This window comes from Pleurodeles waltl, chromosome 9 (assembly GCF_031143425.1).
Source record: "Pleurodeles waltl isolate 20211129_DDA chromosome 9, aPleWal1.hap1.20221129, whole genome shotgun sequence".
Taxonomy (NCBI): domain Eukaryota; kingdom Metazoa; phylum Chordata; class Amphibia; order Caudata; family Salamandridae; genus Pleurodeles; species Pleurodeles waltl.
In genome coordinates this window covers 660,565,524-660,580,290 of record NC_090448.1, presented here as the reverse complement: position 1 = coordinate 660,580,290, position 14,767 = coordinate 660,565,524, and the positions used below count along the sequence as shown (strand labels likewise).

At 45.4% G+C, this 14,767-nt stretch overlaps 1 protein-coding gene across 1 annotated transcript in view; it reads left to right on the top strand.

Moving 5' to 3' along the window:
• The first annotated feature begins 602 nt into the window (after window positions 1-602).
• Window positions 603-14,767, top strand: part of LOC138259833 (bone morphogenetic protein 2-like) — a 113,244-nt gene continuing 99,079 nt past the window's right edge. The window contains exon 1 of the mRNA XM_069207729.1: window positions 603-1,255. The gene's annotated coding sequence lies outside the window, so the exon portion shown is untranslated. The remainder of the gene's footprint in view (window positions 1,256-14,767) is intronic.

Sequence of the window (14,767 nt, the reverse complement as noted above, 5' to 3'; positions counted from 1 at the left end):
GACTTAATACAGTCACACGGCTGCATAAAGCCAAGGAAAACCTTCGAAAATACAGTCTTAAGTCAGGGAATGGCATTGGGAAATAAGACTCATATATTTTTCTTTTAAGACAGTCTTATTACTGTTTTAAACCTGGAAATAATTTCAGTAAAAAGGTCGATGTTTCTTCATTTGAGACAGTCTTACCACTGTTTTAACCCCCGGAAACGACTTTAGCATATTAGGCGCGCTGAGTGTGTTCTACTTGGTGCAGCTTGCTTGGACCTAGCACTGCCGTGTGACCCTTGACGCCCTCCTCCACTCAGGTGATCTCCCATCCATACATACCCTTCAGGGCCTACTTCGGGACCACACACTGCGATGCTGGATTATATTAACAGGCATAACCTAAACACAAAAGATGAAACCTACGCAGTGGGAGACAATCTCATTACACAAACCTGCCCGTGGGCACGTTAAAAAGGCCCTGTCACTCCCCGCAATACTTACCAACAAGCATGACAAAGTCCCTGGCTGCCGCGAGCTCGAGGGTGGCACAGCTCCAGCTGATATCACGTCCTGGACGCAGGATGGGGTGGGGTGGGGTGGAGGGAAGGGAAAGCTATCCCAGGCACATTTTAGTCGGAATAGGTGGTAAACAGCACGTTACTTAAGAGAGGCGGACAGGGTAAGGGCAGAGAGTCGGGCACAAAAGAATTGATCTGGCAGAGCAAATATTCTGAAATAAACTCAGGGCGTAAGAAAAAGAGAGCAGCAAAAACAAGAAGCGGAAGACGAAGATAGGAGAGGGTGGAGGATTGGAGCATGAAAGAAAAGGCGAGTATTGTATATAGTGCTTTTCGGAGGTAAGGATGGAGGCTTAGTCCAGATTAAATGTCTTGTTCCGGATCATTTCAAGAGGGCACAGAGGAATTCTGGGACTAGAACTCCACTTGGGTATAACGCATTATGTGCACACGCCTCGAAGACGTCTCATCAGAGGGCGATGGCAGGTAGTGGCATGACCATGTGCCGGGCGGTGTGTTAAGGACACTCATCAGGTTTGCTGCTCGCACGGCACGGCTGAGGTGTTCGCCCACCGCGAGAAAGGCAGTCCGGGGCCCGCCATCAAGGAAACGGCAGAGGAAACAGCAAAGCACAACAGGAAAAGGGAAAAAGAGCGCCTCGTGGGCTGGTGAGACGAGGGGAGAGTTCAGAACCTGCGCCGCTGGAGGACAGCATGGGGCCACTCTGCCCCCTTGGGACCCGGGGCTGCGTAAGTTATTGCACATGTTATATTTTCTTATGCTTTTGTATCCAGAGACAACAGTTTAAGATTTGTTTTGTGTTCTGGGGATCACGTCTGGAAAGATGTGTAAAGTTTTAGAGGCTACACATCCAGAGTATTGTGTTAAATTCTGCAGACCGCATCTGCAGCACTATGCAGAGGCGCTTTAAGGCATAGAATTGCCAAAGTGGGCCATTGCCCAGGGCTTCCAACTCCCAGGGGCACGCCTGGAGAAATATTTTGGATGGTTAGAAGCAGTGCTTGAAATAGAAAAATTAAAGTGCAGGTACTCTGTGCCAGAGTACCTGCTTGTTTCTGAGAAGGGCCGGTACTCTCCAATTCAAAGTATTACGTTTTTCTTGAGAAGAGCAGGTACTCTCCCTCTCAAAATAAAAAAAAGTGCTGGTACTCAGTACCGGACAGTACCGGCCCATTTAAAGCACTGGTTAGAAGAATCTTTCTCTCGCCTTCCATTGCTCTCTTCTCTGTCTCTCACTCCTCCTCCCTCTCTTCTGTTTCTTTGTCTGCCGACCCCTAGCTCCCACTATCTACTTTCTACCCACTCCACCTCACTTATCTCTCATTCTGTCATTTCTGTCTGCCTGCATTGCTCACCCTCTTCACTTCTCTCTGCTTCTGTCTACACTCGCAACCGTGGTGTAACTCACCTCCTGCTGTCTTCGCTTCTCCTTTCTGCCTCTCCCCTCTCTTTCTGCCTCACCTTTCTCTGCTTCATCTCTCTCTACCTCTCAAATCATTACACAACCACCTTTCTCTCTACCCGGCCCCTTTAAGTCAACTCTCTCAAACTCACCACTCATGAGGGCTTGAGTTAGTTGAAATTGAGTAATAAATGTAATGCTGTTCTGAACAGGGGACATGAAAATATGCCTTGCCCAGCGCACCACAAATCCTTAAGGTGATGCTGGTGGTATGGCCACAAGTGGAGTAGGGCCAGATGGATGGCTCCTTGTTATTTTCTATAGCATTGGGCGAGCCAACAAATTAACAGGGAAAGCCGAGTTGGATTCGAGCGAAGACTATCTCAGCCCAAAGACCAAGGTACGGGCAAAGCCTTTGAAATATTTGGCATATATATATCATACAATAAATATCATGATAAAGTGTCTTCAAATTTAAAATATTGTATTTCTTTGACATGCAGAAGTGTTTCACCTTAGTACACATTCAATCGTTGTATTGAGAGGCATTAATTAAAAGTGATAGTTTCTAAACAAAAGCTTAGAAACTTTCGTGACCCTCCGCCCCCCCCACCAGGATGATAAGTCACTAATGAACTAAGAGGCAAATCAGTTATTACATGTACCCTATTTGTGGACGAGATTCTTATTAGAGCAATATAAACTTGTAAATCAAACAAAAGTTTTTTTTTAATAGCACTCATTCTGAACTCACATATTAGAAGGTGCTCATCATATGTGATAATGAATTAAAACGAGGTTTGGTCAAATACAATATGTGCCTAGGATCACACAATTTGGTCAAGCGGGATAGCTGGGATTGATCTCAGGTTTTCTGGTTTCACAACCATTATATGAATATCTCTTTCTCGCTCGCTTTTTTACGTCAAAGGTCACTGCTGTCTTTAATTCTTTGTGCCTGAGATAACAGCATATGTAATAGCAGAACTCACATAAAAGGTCGGCTCGTTTTGGACTCAAAAGTCCAGGGGACCTAGAGCTGAGCCAGAGTCATGCAGCTGGCTCGACTCTGACTCTAGCTTTCAGTAGCTCACCACCTCTAATTTTATGGCATGGTGTGTTTGTGCAGCACACTGACGCCAAGGTTTCCTAGCGCTACAAGGCCATGTTAGGGTAATCAAGAACTCAAAATATACAGACAGCTATTTCTCAGACATAGCTGCTTGCATCTGCAGGTCACAAGTTCCAATCCCAGCAAGATCGATCTACTCAGCCTTGCATTCTTCAGAGGTCAGTACACCAAGTGCCATTACATTGTGTGACAGTAGACACAGGTACTTATAGTCCTAGAAATAGCAGACATGAAAACTGCATACATAAAAGAAGCAATTTATTATCTTTGTGGTCAGTTCAGTTCTGAAGGTTACATCTGTAGCTCTGAGTGCTGTCTTCAGGTCTGGAGACCAAAATTGTTTAAATGACAAAGGCTGACTGCAGACAGTCCAGGGACTGGCAGTTAACATGCTGCAGTTTTTAAACCACAAACCAGGAGGAGAAAGAGAGGAATACGGTTTCAGATAAAAAAAAAGTCCTAAGTCTAAAGGAAGTAAGGGGAAAGGAAGACATAGACGTTTTTCAGCAAGAGCACAACAGAAACTAAAGGTCAGAATATAAGAATAAATAGTGTGGTTCAGGGTTAACATGAGACTTGAGGGAATGGCCACTGATAAACATTAGAGGTTACAATATGAGGCTTGGGGGAGTAGCCGTTGGGTGATAATTGGGGGTCATGACATGAGCCACAGGGATGTAACCATTGAGTATCATTAGAGCTCATGATGTCAGTTTCGGGAGAGTAGCCTATGAGTAATGTTAGAGGTCTCGATACCAGACTTCAAGGAGTGTACATTGATTAACTTTTGGAGGTTGTGATATGAGACTTTAGGGAGTGGTCATGGAGAAATGCTAGATGTCACAATATGGAATAACAAAAGAGGTTGCAACGAGGCACTGGATTGGTGAGGCTCTGGAATAACATAAGCTGTGCTGCCATGAGGCTGGTGGGTCTCTTTCTAACTACTTCCTGCTCTCTCTGACCCCTCTTTCTCTCTCTCTTGCTCGACCTTTCTGCCCCATCCTCGATATCTGTTTATTGGCCTCTTTCACAAAAGTAATAATTATCTATATTATTCTCTACACCTATATGTGTATATCTCTCCTTCCTGTCTCCCTTGTTTCGAACCTCTCGCTGTCTCTTTCTCTCTGCTGGTTTCTCTCTTGCTCTAACTCTCACTTTCTCTCTTTCAGTTCCTGGTCTCATCCTTCTTTCCCCACCCCTTCAATTTCATTCATTCACCTCAATCTCTTTTTTCCTCTCTCTCTCTCCCTCTCTCTCTCTCTCTTTCGTGTTCCATTGCATTCTTTCCCCTTTCTCTCGCTTTCTCTCTCCATTCCCTCTTTTATTCTTTTCCCCCCCACCCTTCCGTTCCCTTTGATCGCTCTCTCTGCCTCTGGGCTCCACCCTCTTTCTATCCTTTTCACTCACTCAATCATTCACATTTCAATAATACTCTTTTGTTATAGAAGGGCACGGATTTATTATTATTCCCAAAGCTTTACAGAGTCACATATTTTCAATAATTTTAACTGTGAGTTTTTTGGGATTCACATTGAGTGCTAGGTGACAGACATTCTTATGCCCTCCCCGAATCCTCTAAAGGCTTGCTTTTTAAAGAAGTTCGGGAAGGGTTTTCCCGCAGCAGGAATTATTTGTTTCCTCGCAACTGGGGCAGTTTATGAGGAATTTGAGCAAGTTAAAGTCTCTGGTACATTTTGACAGGTTTGGCCGCCTTCTGCGGGTGATGTCCTTTTCGCCATCCAGACGGTGATCTCTTACCCTGGGGTTCACCATCCGTTTGTGAGTCTCCGTTGTGAACAGATAATGTGTTTTGTGATAAGTAGTGTGTGATAGGACTTCTCAGTGGATTGAAAGTATTTTTGGTGTTTTCTTACTACTTGCGCTCGACAGGCATCTCATGGTAGTTTTTGTACAACTCGAGTGCTTGTTTGTAGAACAGTAGGTCGTGTTTTCTGTTGGTCGGGATTTATACTAGGGGCCAGATCGCAGGTGTTACAGTAACTCTCTCATGACCTTAAATTCCCCTTTCCAGCATAGGCGGTATAACAAATGGTGCAGTTCTGCGTGCCTTGCATTAGCCAATGTGGTAAATGCTGGGCACACTTGCACCTTACAAAAGCAGGTGGCATTTATGCCAAGAAATGGCCCTGTGGTAAGGAAAACATCCAGGAATAGGTGCAGAAGTTTCTTACCCAACTTGTTATTCCTCATTACTAAGCCAGGAACTCGTGCTTGCAGGTAATAGTCAGTTGATGTGCTACAGAAAAGGTAATTATGGTGGAAAATTTGCTTCCCACCATTGCCGTTCAACTGGTGATCTACCCTTTGGTGTAATACTCTGGTTACTTACCGGTAATCTTCATTACTCCAGATCCAAGTCTTCCTAGATACAGTCCTGGGATGCCCCTCCTCCCGTCCCTTTGGTGGGGGCATTGCTTATATGTGCTTCTTTTCTTCTGTGGTTTGCTTGGTACTACAGGATGTGTGGTTTGAGACTTCACCTTTGTAGTGGCACCTCGGTAATGGCGGCCATATTGGAGGAAGTATTTTGAGTCAGTTAGGGAATAGGGTCTGCCAGAAGGAGGTGTGATCTCAGTTGTAAGGACTGGATGAGGGAAGATGGACATGGAAGTAATGGCTGGTGTTTATTGGGTGCTGGACTTCCCTACCTAGAGGAGGATTCGCTGGACCACCCTTTACAATAGCTCCATCCCATACTTTACCGGAGTCTTCATGCCCCACTGCTTGGCCCTTATAGCAACAAACGCTCACATGGTCTTCTTTTGGAAGCGTGTAATGGCTGAGGTTAAGTTTCCAGAGTGCTGAATGGTATTCCCTGACTGTTGTAGTTGGTTCTTATTTGGATAGTCTTCCTGTTAACCCTGTGTTTGTTTTAGTTGGTTCTTACGTTTTTCGTTTTTCCCTAGCCGATTATGACTTTGGCGTTCGTTTGGATCATTTTCAGGCACCAAAAATCGCAGTCAGTTTTCTTCCTGTTGAGGTTCCATTGCAGGCTGCCCTATTGTGGATCTTTGTACCTCAGAGCAATGTCCTGCTACCGGTGAAAAATCCTGTATGCCCCCTGTGTATGATGGCTTTGGTGGAAGATATGCCGGTTTTATTTTCATTTAGGAGAGCATCGAAGAATGTCCCAAGATGCTGCAGCCCGGATTTTATGCTTATTGACAAACATTAGTAATCCATTTATAAGTAGTTTAAGCTTGTTTTAACTGCACGTTTTTGATAGGGTGAACACAGGAATTAATTCCTCCCTTCCCTTCCCTACCATTCCCTTCAATTCGCTTCCTCCCCTCGATGAAGGGCTCAGTCTCCCTCTTTAAGGGCCACTGTTAGATGAAGGATGCCCCTTTGTCATACTCGTGTGTGGCAAGCTATCTATGGTTTTGGTGACCACAAAGGGGAAAGAGTCTGAAGGCTTTTCTATGGTCGCAGAAGAGCACAGACAAAGACACAATCTAATTATGTTTGGAGTCGGGAGGTCTTCAGCCCTTTTACTGGAGAGTCGTGTTCTTCATGCCATCCAAACAATGCAGCACATTGATTTGGTGTTTCCTAAAACTGGTAATTTCTCCAGAATTTTAGTATGTCATAGAACCCCAGGTTAGAGCCTAAGAAGAGTGTGTCTGCACACTAGGTGTAGAATTATCAAACGACCTTTGACCCTCCCAGTCTGTACAGCAGAAAAGATCAAAGGTCGTCTGCGATGAGATCATTAGGTACAATGCTTTGTTATAGTATTGAAATTCGATTCATGACGCCTCTCCCTCTTTTGAAAGGGCACACCACACGCAAATGTTGAAGTGTGGGGAAAATCCTAGTAACATTGCTTTCCAGAACCAGCAACGCAATAACAAATCACGTAGTACACGATTAAAAGAATAGTAGTGTCACGAATCATGTGCCGAAATCAAGTTGCTTCATTTCTTATACACTTTATATTCTTTATCCATCAACAAATGTGGCGAAACATGATATCGAAGGGCTAGAGAACATGTTAAATGTTCTTAAGAGTAGAGATTCAGCGTTTACAATGTCCAGATTTCACAGACTATAAGAGAACATCGTGAACATTTATTTGACACTTGTTTTCAAGAACAGGCAAATTAATAAAAAATACCATCTACACAATCTATTTTTAGGCCAGTTTAAGGATCTCAGTGAAATGTAAAATTCTATTTTCCTCAAAGCTTTCCTAAGTAACACTGCAGACTTTATAAAGTTCCTAGACGCTCCTAAAGGAGTATAAAGCAATATATGAATAAAGGTATGGTACTTCTGTAGTCACTCTTCGTGTTATTAGTTGCTACCATCAGGCGGAAGCTGGAGCAAGTTCACCGGATAAGTTCCACTTTTAAGCTGCCAGCCAGGCATCTGTATCAGATATATCCTTCAATGCAAGTGGTGCCCCCTTCTACACTGATCCCTCAGTGTTAAAGAGCATATATGCAACTTACGGCAGTGGCCATTTTGCATTCTGTTAGTTCAAGTGTTTCCATGACCGCAATGATCTGTGATACCTCTGATTCAGGGCCAGCAGTGCTTTGCAATACCAGCCAGAGACCATCAGTAGTCTGTGGGACTTCTGATCAGAGGGCCACAATGTTTTGTGGTCACCGGTAGAGACCAGCAGTGTTCTGTAGTGCCTCTGATTGTGTGCCCACAGTGCTTTTTGGTACCCATCAGAGGCCAGCAGGGCTCTGAGGTGCCTTTGCTCCAGGGCCACAGTGCTTTGTGGTACCAGTCATAAGGGAGCAGTACTCTACGATAGCTCTGCTCAGGGGCCCACAGTGCTTTTGGTAACTGTCTTGGGCCAGTCTATGGTACCTCTGATCTGGGGTGCACTTTCAGTGTGTTGTGGTACCGTCAAATAACAGCAATGCGCCTTGCTACCACTGACCGGGGGACCCACAGTGCTTCATGTTACCCGTCATAGGCCAGCAGCCTTCTGTGATAATCTGTGATTGGGGGCCCACAGTGCTATGCGGTACCCGTCAAAAGACAAGAGTGTTATGTTATATCTTTGAATAAAGGCCAAAAGGCATCTCTGCCACCTGTGCTTAGTGGCCAGAATTACTCTGGTTCTTGGTATGGTTTCGTGGACCATGACCAAAGATAAGCTCTATAAATCCAAGTTTATCACAGGAAACGAATGCGAAAAACTGATCAGCTGCTGTAAACTTTCCAACTTCCCTCTAGATGCTTGCTCTACAGCCTATATTAAATATATTAAACAGAGGGAAGGAAGATCCGTATATCTGTGATGTCATCAACCAATTGCTAAGGAAAGGAATAATTCTTAAACAATTTAAAACAATCTTTGTTCGTCCCCTACTCATGGAAGCCACTTTAAAAGCTGGCGATGCGATGCTACAAACTAACATCCTGTATCACTTTTAGCTTATCTTGCTAAACTACTGGAGAAAGTCGTGACTCAGCAGCTTCAAAATTTCACAAAATCTAATAACTTTCTAGACGAGGCACACACTTTCCTCCCGGGCTGGGTATTGAACCAGTACTGAGCCAGGTAACAGACATGAGGATGAGGATGGATGAAGGTGGGTTGGGGCACTTGTACAGTTGTACAGGTGGAGCTGTCAGCTGCCTTCGACACCATACAGCAACCGGCTACTGATGCCTAAGCTCAAGAGCACAGCAGTAGGTACCTCTTTAAACTATTTAACACTCCTCTGGTGCAACCACTCCCCTTAATTCATAACCAGCGCTTGGGTGCAGAGCTGACATTCACGACATTGATTTCGAACACTGGTCTAGTGAGGATAGATTCCCACAGCTCTGATCTCATATACGCATCTCTGGGGCAGGACTGAACCTCACAACACTGAGCTAAACACTCAGGGGTGGCTCCGTTTGACGAGCTCTGGTGCGGATTGTCCAGTGCTTGTGTTCTCATTTCTCGCGGCAAAAGGTTCCCACACAAGGGTGTATTCTTGGAACGTCTTTGCTAATATGTGACCCGAATGACTTTGTTTAAAGTAAATTTATAGGAACCTTGGTATTGCCATTTATTGCCTTCAAAAACGTATTTCCTTATGCTATATACAATGGGGCTCTGTGAGGGGTCTGTACCAGTTGCTTGTTTTATGCCCTACGTCCCCTCAAGGCGACCATATATTGCCTGTTCATTGTGAGGGCTGGATTTTTCACAATGTGAATGGAGGTCAAACAGAGAAGCATCCTCGCCCCCAGGGCTTGAAGGCAGAGGCGCCAATTATGTGGACACTCCATAACTAACTACTTGAGGATAACTCCTTAACTCTAAGGAAGTCGGTAAAGCTAACAGTCACAAACATGCGTCTCACGAAAGTATCATCTTCGCAACCTCGCATGTTTTGTTTTGAGTTTCTTTTTTAAAGAAAACTGCATTTAGAGTCGGAGCAAGATATGTAGACCTGGCACCGATGAGGCGGGTGGGAGATATAGGTGTACATTGTCAGACTGACAACCAGAGCAATCTGGCAAAGCCCGAAGGTCTATTCTGACAAGACAGCGTGGGTCGGTTTTCTGGCTGCTTGTAGGCCCGTGTGATGGTCTGGTAGGCCGGAGTGTACAATTGATTCCCCTGATACTATCACAGACACTACCTGCAGCAAGCACAAATGAATGCCGTCCCCCATACCATGCAAAACACGTACATAACGTGTATTTACATCAAAAAAACTGCTCCGATTTACGAAATGCGGTCTGTTAAGTATCTGATTCGGGTATGGGGGTAATTTTATTTTGCTGCCCTGACATAACTTGTGCCCCAGTCCGACCCTGTTGTGGAGCATAGACAGGCGTATGAGATGAAAAGGACGGGGCGTCTTTGACAGGAAGATAAGACTAGCAAACACAGGCACTGTCAGTCTCACTTCATAACAGAGCGAGTTCTGAGGAAGTGTCAGGCACATGCCAGGCCACTTCCTCTTGATAGTCCATAGTCAGAACTAGGTTACCATCGGTCACGTTTCACGCCAGAGCCCCTGAAAGGTCCAACGACTAGGTCAGTCAGTCACAGACCAGTGCCTCAGACAAGACCGCTAGCGCTAGTTCAGGCACCCACACACCAGTGCCCTTGAAAGGCTGGTAAGCCTAGGACAGAGTCAGTTACAGACTAGTGCCTCTCAAATGCCGAGAGGGCTAGGTCAGGTTCAGTCATAGAACAGGCTGGTACGTCTAGGAGAGAGTGAAAGAACGGTGCCACTGAAAGGCTAGTAGGACTAGGACAGAGTGCCACCGAAAGAATAAGAGGCCTAGGTCACATGCCGGTTCCCTTGAAAGAACGGTAATGCTAGGTGAGAGTAACCAAAAAGGTTAATGCCAGTCAGACTAGGACGGAGTCAAAACCAGTGTCTTTAAGAGCCGGTACGGCTAGGACAGAGGCAGCCATGTGGCAGGTCCAACTCTGAAAATCCAGTAGTGATAGGGTGGATTCGGAATCATGACACGTGATAGACCAGTGGAAAGTGTTCCTTTTTACTCAGTTTTACATGAAGGAAGGACCTTTAATTTTGTCAGTAAAAAGAGGAGTGGTGGGGGCAGGGCATATAGCACAATATGAAAGGATCCTCTTCTTGGCTCATACCTGATACAAGTAAGGCGCGTTTTTTAGAAGCGCATGCTACAAATACAGGGAGAGTTTCCAATGACCTGGAATATTCAGAATACCTTCTCCTAACCTATTCAATGCAATGAAGAGGTCCGGTAAAGAGTGCAAAAAAATGCAATGTAAATCACTCCTGGAGGGTTTGGGGTGTGAGGAGGGCTAGTAAAAGAAATTAAATGAACAGAAGTGATAGAAATTAGCAGGCCTTGAGAGGCGGTGGACTGGGACAAAAAATAGTCCCGGGCACCAAAATAAAAGTGGCCCTCCCATTACTGAAGCACATAGATAGAAAAAATGGACGACACACCCCACAACTAGCAGTAGGGGCAGCATTAGTTCTGACACAGTCTGGAGCCCCCCTGTTTGTTTTTGCAGGCTTCAGGATTGGACGTGCCACCGTGATGATGTCATCTGGGTGCGACAACCAGTGGCGGGACCAATTTAAAAGGGCAGCAGAAAGCTTTGTGCCAGATTCTTCCTCGGCTAGCTCAGCGGATAAAACATTTTCTAGCTTTTGCGTCAAGAATTTTTCAATTCTATTAAGGACACGGAGGCGAGGATTATGCTGCTCTTTCAATGCTTTAATTTTTCAGCAGCCAATCCGAAAAACAAAACAAAGACATCACTTCCTGTGACACAGTATCACATGACCACCATAGAGCCTAGCCCTCTATAAACCCCTTAGGGATATAACGCCTCCTCTTTCTTTGCGTGAGTCCAAAGTAAAAGTCTCAAGAACAATCCCCAAAGGAGGGAAAAAACTACAAACCACACAGGAACTTCAACGGGCCAACGAAGATCCAACCAGTGAAGGGACCAACGGACCGGGTCTGAGACGGAGATCTCAGATGACAGGAATGACGCCAACTCAGAATAATCAGGAGTCACTTGTCTTCATTGCCTAAGAATAAAGAAATAAATCGAGCCATAAACACTGGACTATACCCTTTGACATTCAATATAATTTCAAAAGTAGGGGGGGTAAGAAAAGGAACACAACAGGAAATCAAGACATATCAATAACATGTGTGATACAATATACAAAACACTTTTCCAAGGGAGGGATAATCCTCGCCTCCGTGTCCTTAATAGAATTGGAAAATTCTTGATGTGAAAGCTATTCTATGTCAGGACCGGAGGCTTCCATTATGCTAGTTTAAAGCTGGTCTAGAACAATTGTTGAAATGTCTAAAATGTGTTTGTACAAAAAGACCTTAAATGTAGACTCGGACAACCAGTCAGCCGCTCTCAAAATGTCCTCAAGGCGAGATCCTAAAGAAAAAGCCTTAGAAGCCATGGTGCCTCTCGCGGAGTGAGCCCCAAACTGAGTGCTATCAATGCCCGTCTCACTCAAAAGCCACCGCATCCATCTAGCCAGGGTGGCTGAAGATACTGGGCAGAAAGGCTTTAGTAAAGATTTTACCAACTGATCGCCCGTGTCAGAGCAAAATTCGGCTGTACTTACCTCAGACTCTTTTAAACATTGTACAACACACAACTTAGAAACTCATTTACACAATACCAAACACAACAGCATAGTAAGTTTAGCAGAAAGCTGCTTCCTGGAAAGGTACTTATTAGCCGGCCAGGATTCTAAGAAACGCAAGACAATATTAACATCCCAAAGGGCAGAATAGCGTGGTTGAGGAGGGTTAGAAAAATGAATTCCTAGAAGTTTACACACAATCGGAAGTTCGCCAATAGACTTACCCTCGATGGGAACATGACCTGCTGAGATGGCCGACCTGTACTTATTAACAGATCTGTAGGCCATACCTGAAGCAGCCAAATGAGATAAGAAATTTAGGATCATATAACAATCAACTAAGTTTGGATCAACACATCGTCCACTGCACCAAGTACGCCAGCGTTTCCAAGCGGATGCGTAACGCTTGTGAGTGCTGGGAGCCCAGGAACTCGCAATTAAATCATGAGATTTGCGCAAAAGTCCTGGGAGAGACCATCGTTTCCTGGAATTCTCCACGCCACCAGGGTCAGGAAGTGCGATTGCACTAGAGGATGGGGAAGGCCCATCGGGTCTAGTAACAGGTTCCAAAGATGTGGAAGTATAACTGGAGTGAGCAAGTCTACTCTAGAACTACAGGAAACCAGGCTTGAGCCCTCCACAGGGGGGTCACAAGCACTAGCTCCACTCTCTGACGACACACGATTCAGAACTCTGGGTATCATCATGAATGGAGGAAAGGCGTATCCCAGGAACTAAGAGCAGTCCTGCAGAAATGCATTGGTCGCCTGAGCTTCCGGATCTGGGTGCCAACTGAAAAACCAATCCAACTGCCGGTTGAGGCGAGACGCAAAGAGGTCTATTGCGAAAGGGCCCCACAGGCTTTGGAGAGAGTGAAATATTCTCGGATGAAGTCTCTAATCGCTGAAGTCTCGAAGGTAACGAGACTGCCAATCGGCTACTGTATTGCTCTGACCTGGGAGATATTCTGCCACTACCAAAATCCGATGTTGAAGGCAAAAGTGCCAAAAATCCTTGGCAATCTCCACCAAGAAGCAAGATCTCGTCCTGCCCCGTCTGTTGATATAACAGATTGCTGAAATGTTGTTGATCCGGAGAGGGATGCAAGAATTCGACTTTTCTGGAGAGAGGCTGCGAATTGCAAAAGAACCCACCAAGAGTTCCAAGCAATTGATATGAAGATCTAGCTCTGCCCTTGACCAATGACCCCCTGTAACTATCGAGCCGCAGCGGGTTCTCTGCCACAGTGGCTGGTATCGGATTTGTTCACAATCTCCGGAGGCGAGCCAAAGATTGCTCTGCCATTCCAAGCATCCATATGAATGAGCCACCACTGGATCTCGGACCAGGGGGAATGAGGGCAGAATAGCTGAGGCCCTTTTGTAGATGGGAGATCTTCAGAAGTTGAAGGGCCCGATAATGGAGGGGACCCGGAAATATAGTCTGAATGGACAAGGAAAGGAGGCCCACCATCTGTGCTAGGTATCTCAAAGATACCATCTGTTTGGACAACATCGTCCTCAACTCCTTCTTTATGTTGCGGACTTTGGAAGGAGGAAGGATCAACTGAGCTAGGACAGAGTCTACGTGAAAGCCCAGAAACTCCAGCCACTGGGAAGAAACAAGGATGGACTTCTGACTGTTGATGATGAAACTCAAGTCCTGAAGGAGAGATATAGCCCATTCCAGATGGGTCAGTATAAGAAGAGGGCACTGAGACATGATGATAAGGTCGTCAAGATATATGATCAGACCTACCATTTTGGCCCAAAGGTGTTCCATAATGGGGCGCATCACCTTTGTGAGGCCCCAAGGCGTTGAAGACAGGCCAAAAGGAAGAACCTTGTATTCACAACAACGGCCCTGCCATAGAAACTGAAGAAATCTCTGATGAGGAGGAAAGATAGGAATGGTCAGGTAGGCATTTTTTAAGTCTATGGGGACCATCCAGTCTTTTTCTCTTAAGATGTCCCTTAATAAGTGTATGCTCTCCATCTTGAAATGGCGGTAAATGATCCAGCCATTGAAATCCTTTAGATTTGTGACTAGCCGGGAACCACAGCCCTTCTTTTCTACTAGAAAAATTGGACTGAGAAAACCATAAGGGTGAGGATAGGAGTCCATTATGGCCCCTTTGGCTAGATAAGCTGCGACTTCCAATGAGATGAACCCTCGATCTTGTAGGGAAAAAAAATTCCCGGAGGAGATAACCTCTGTACCGGGGAATCTGAAAATTCTAGTTTGATAGCCTGGATAGGCTCAAGGACCCAGGGGCCCTGAGTGATCTTTTGCCAGTTGTGAACAAAAAAAGCAATCCTGCCCCCAGAATCACTTCTGAACCCGAAATAAGTCTCACCTGTAGGGTTGGGCTCCTGATAGGTGGTGTAGGATGCCTTAGATTTTCCTCTCCGGAATCGGTGCGACCTCCGCTGGACCAGGTGGGGGTAGAAGGTGGAGGAGGAATCCTGATACCCCCCTCTGGGGTGTTGGTAGGAATCTCATGGGGGGGCCTTAATAATAATTGCGGCCGAATGCTCGCCCTCTGTAGCGTCCGGCTCTGGAAAAAAGCGGGCAAAGAAACTTTTTT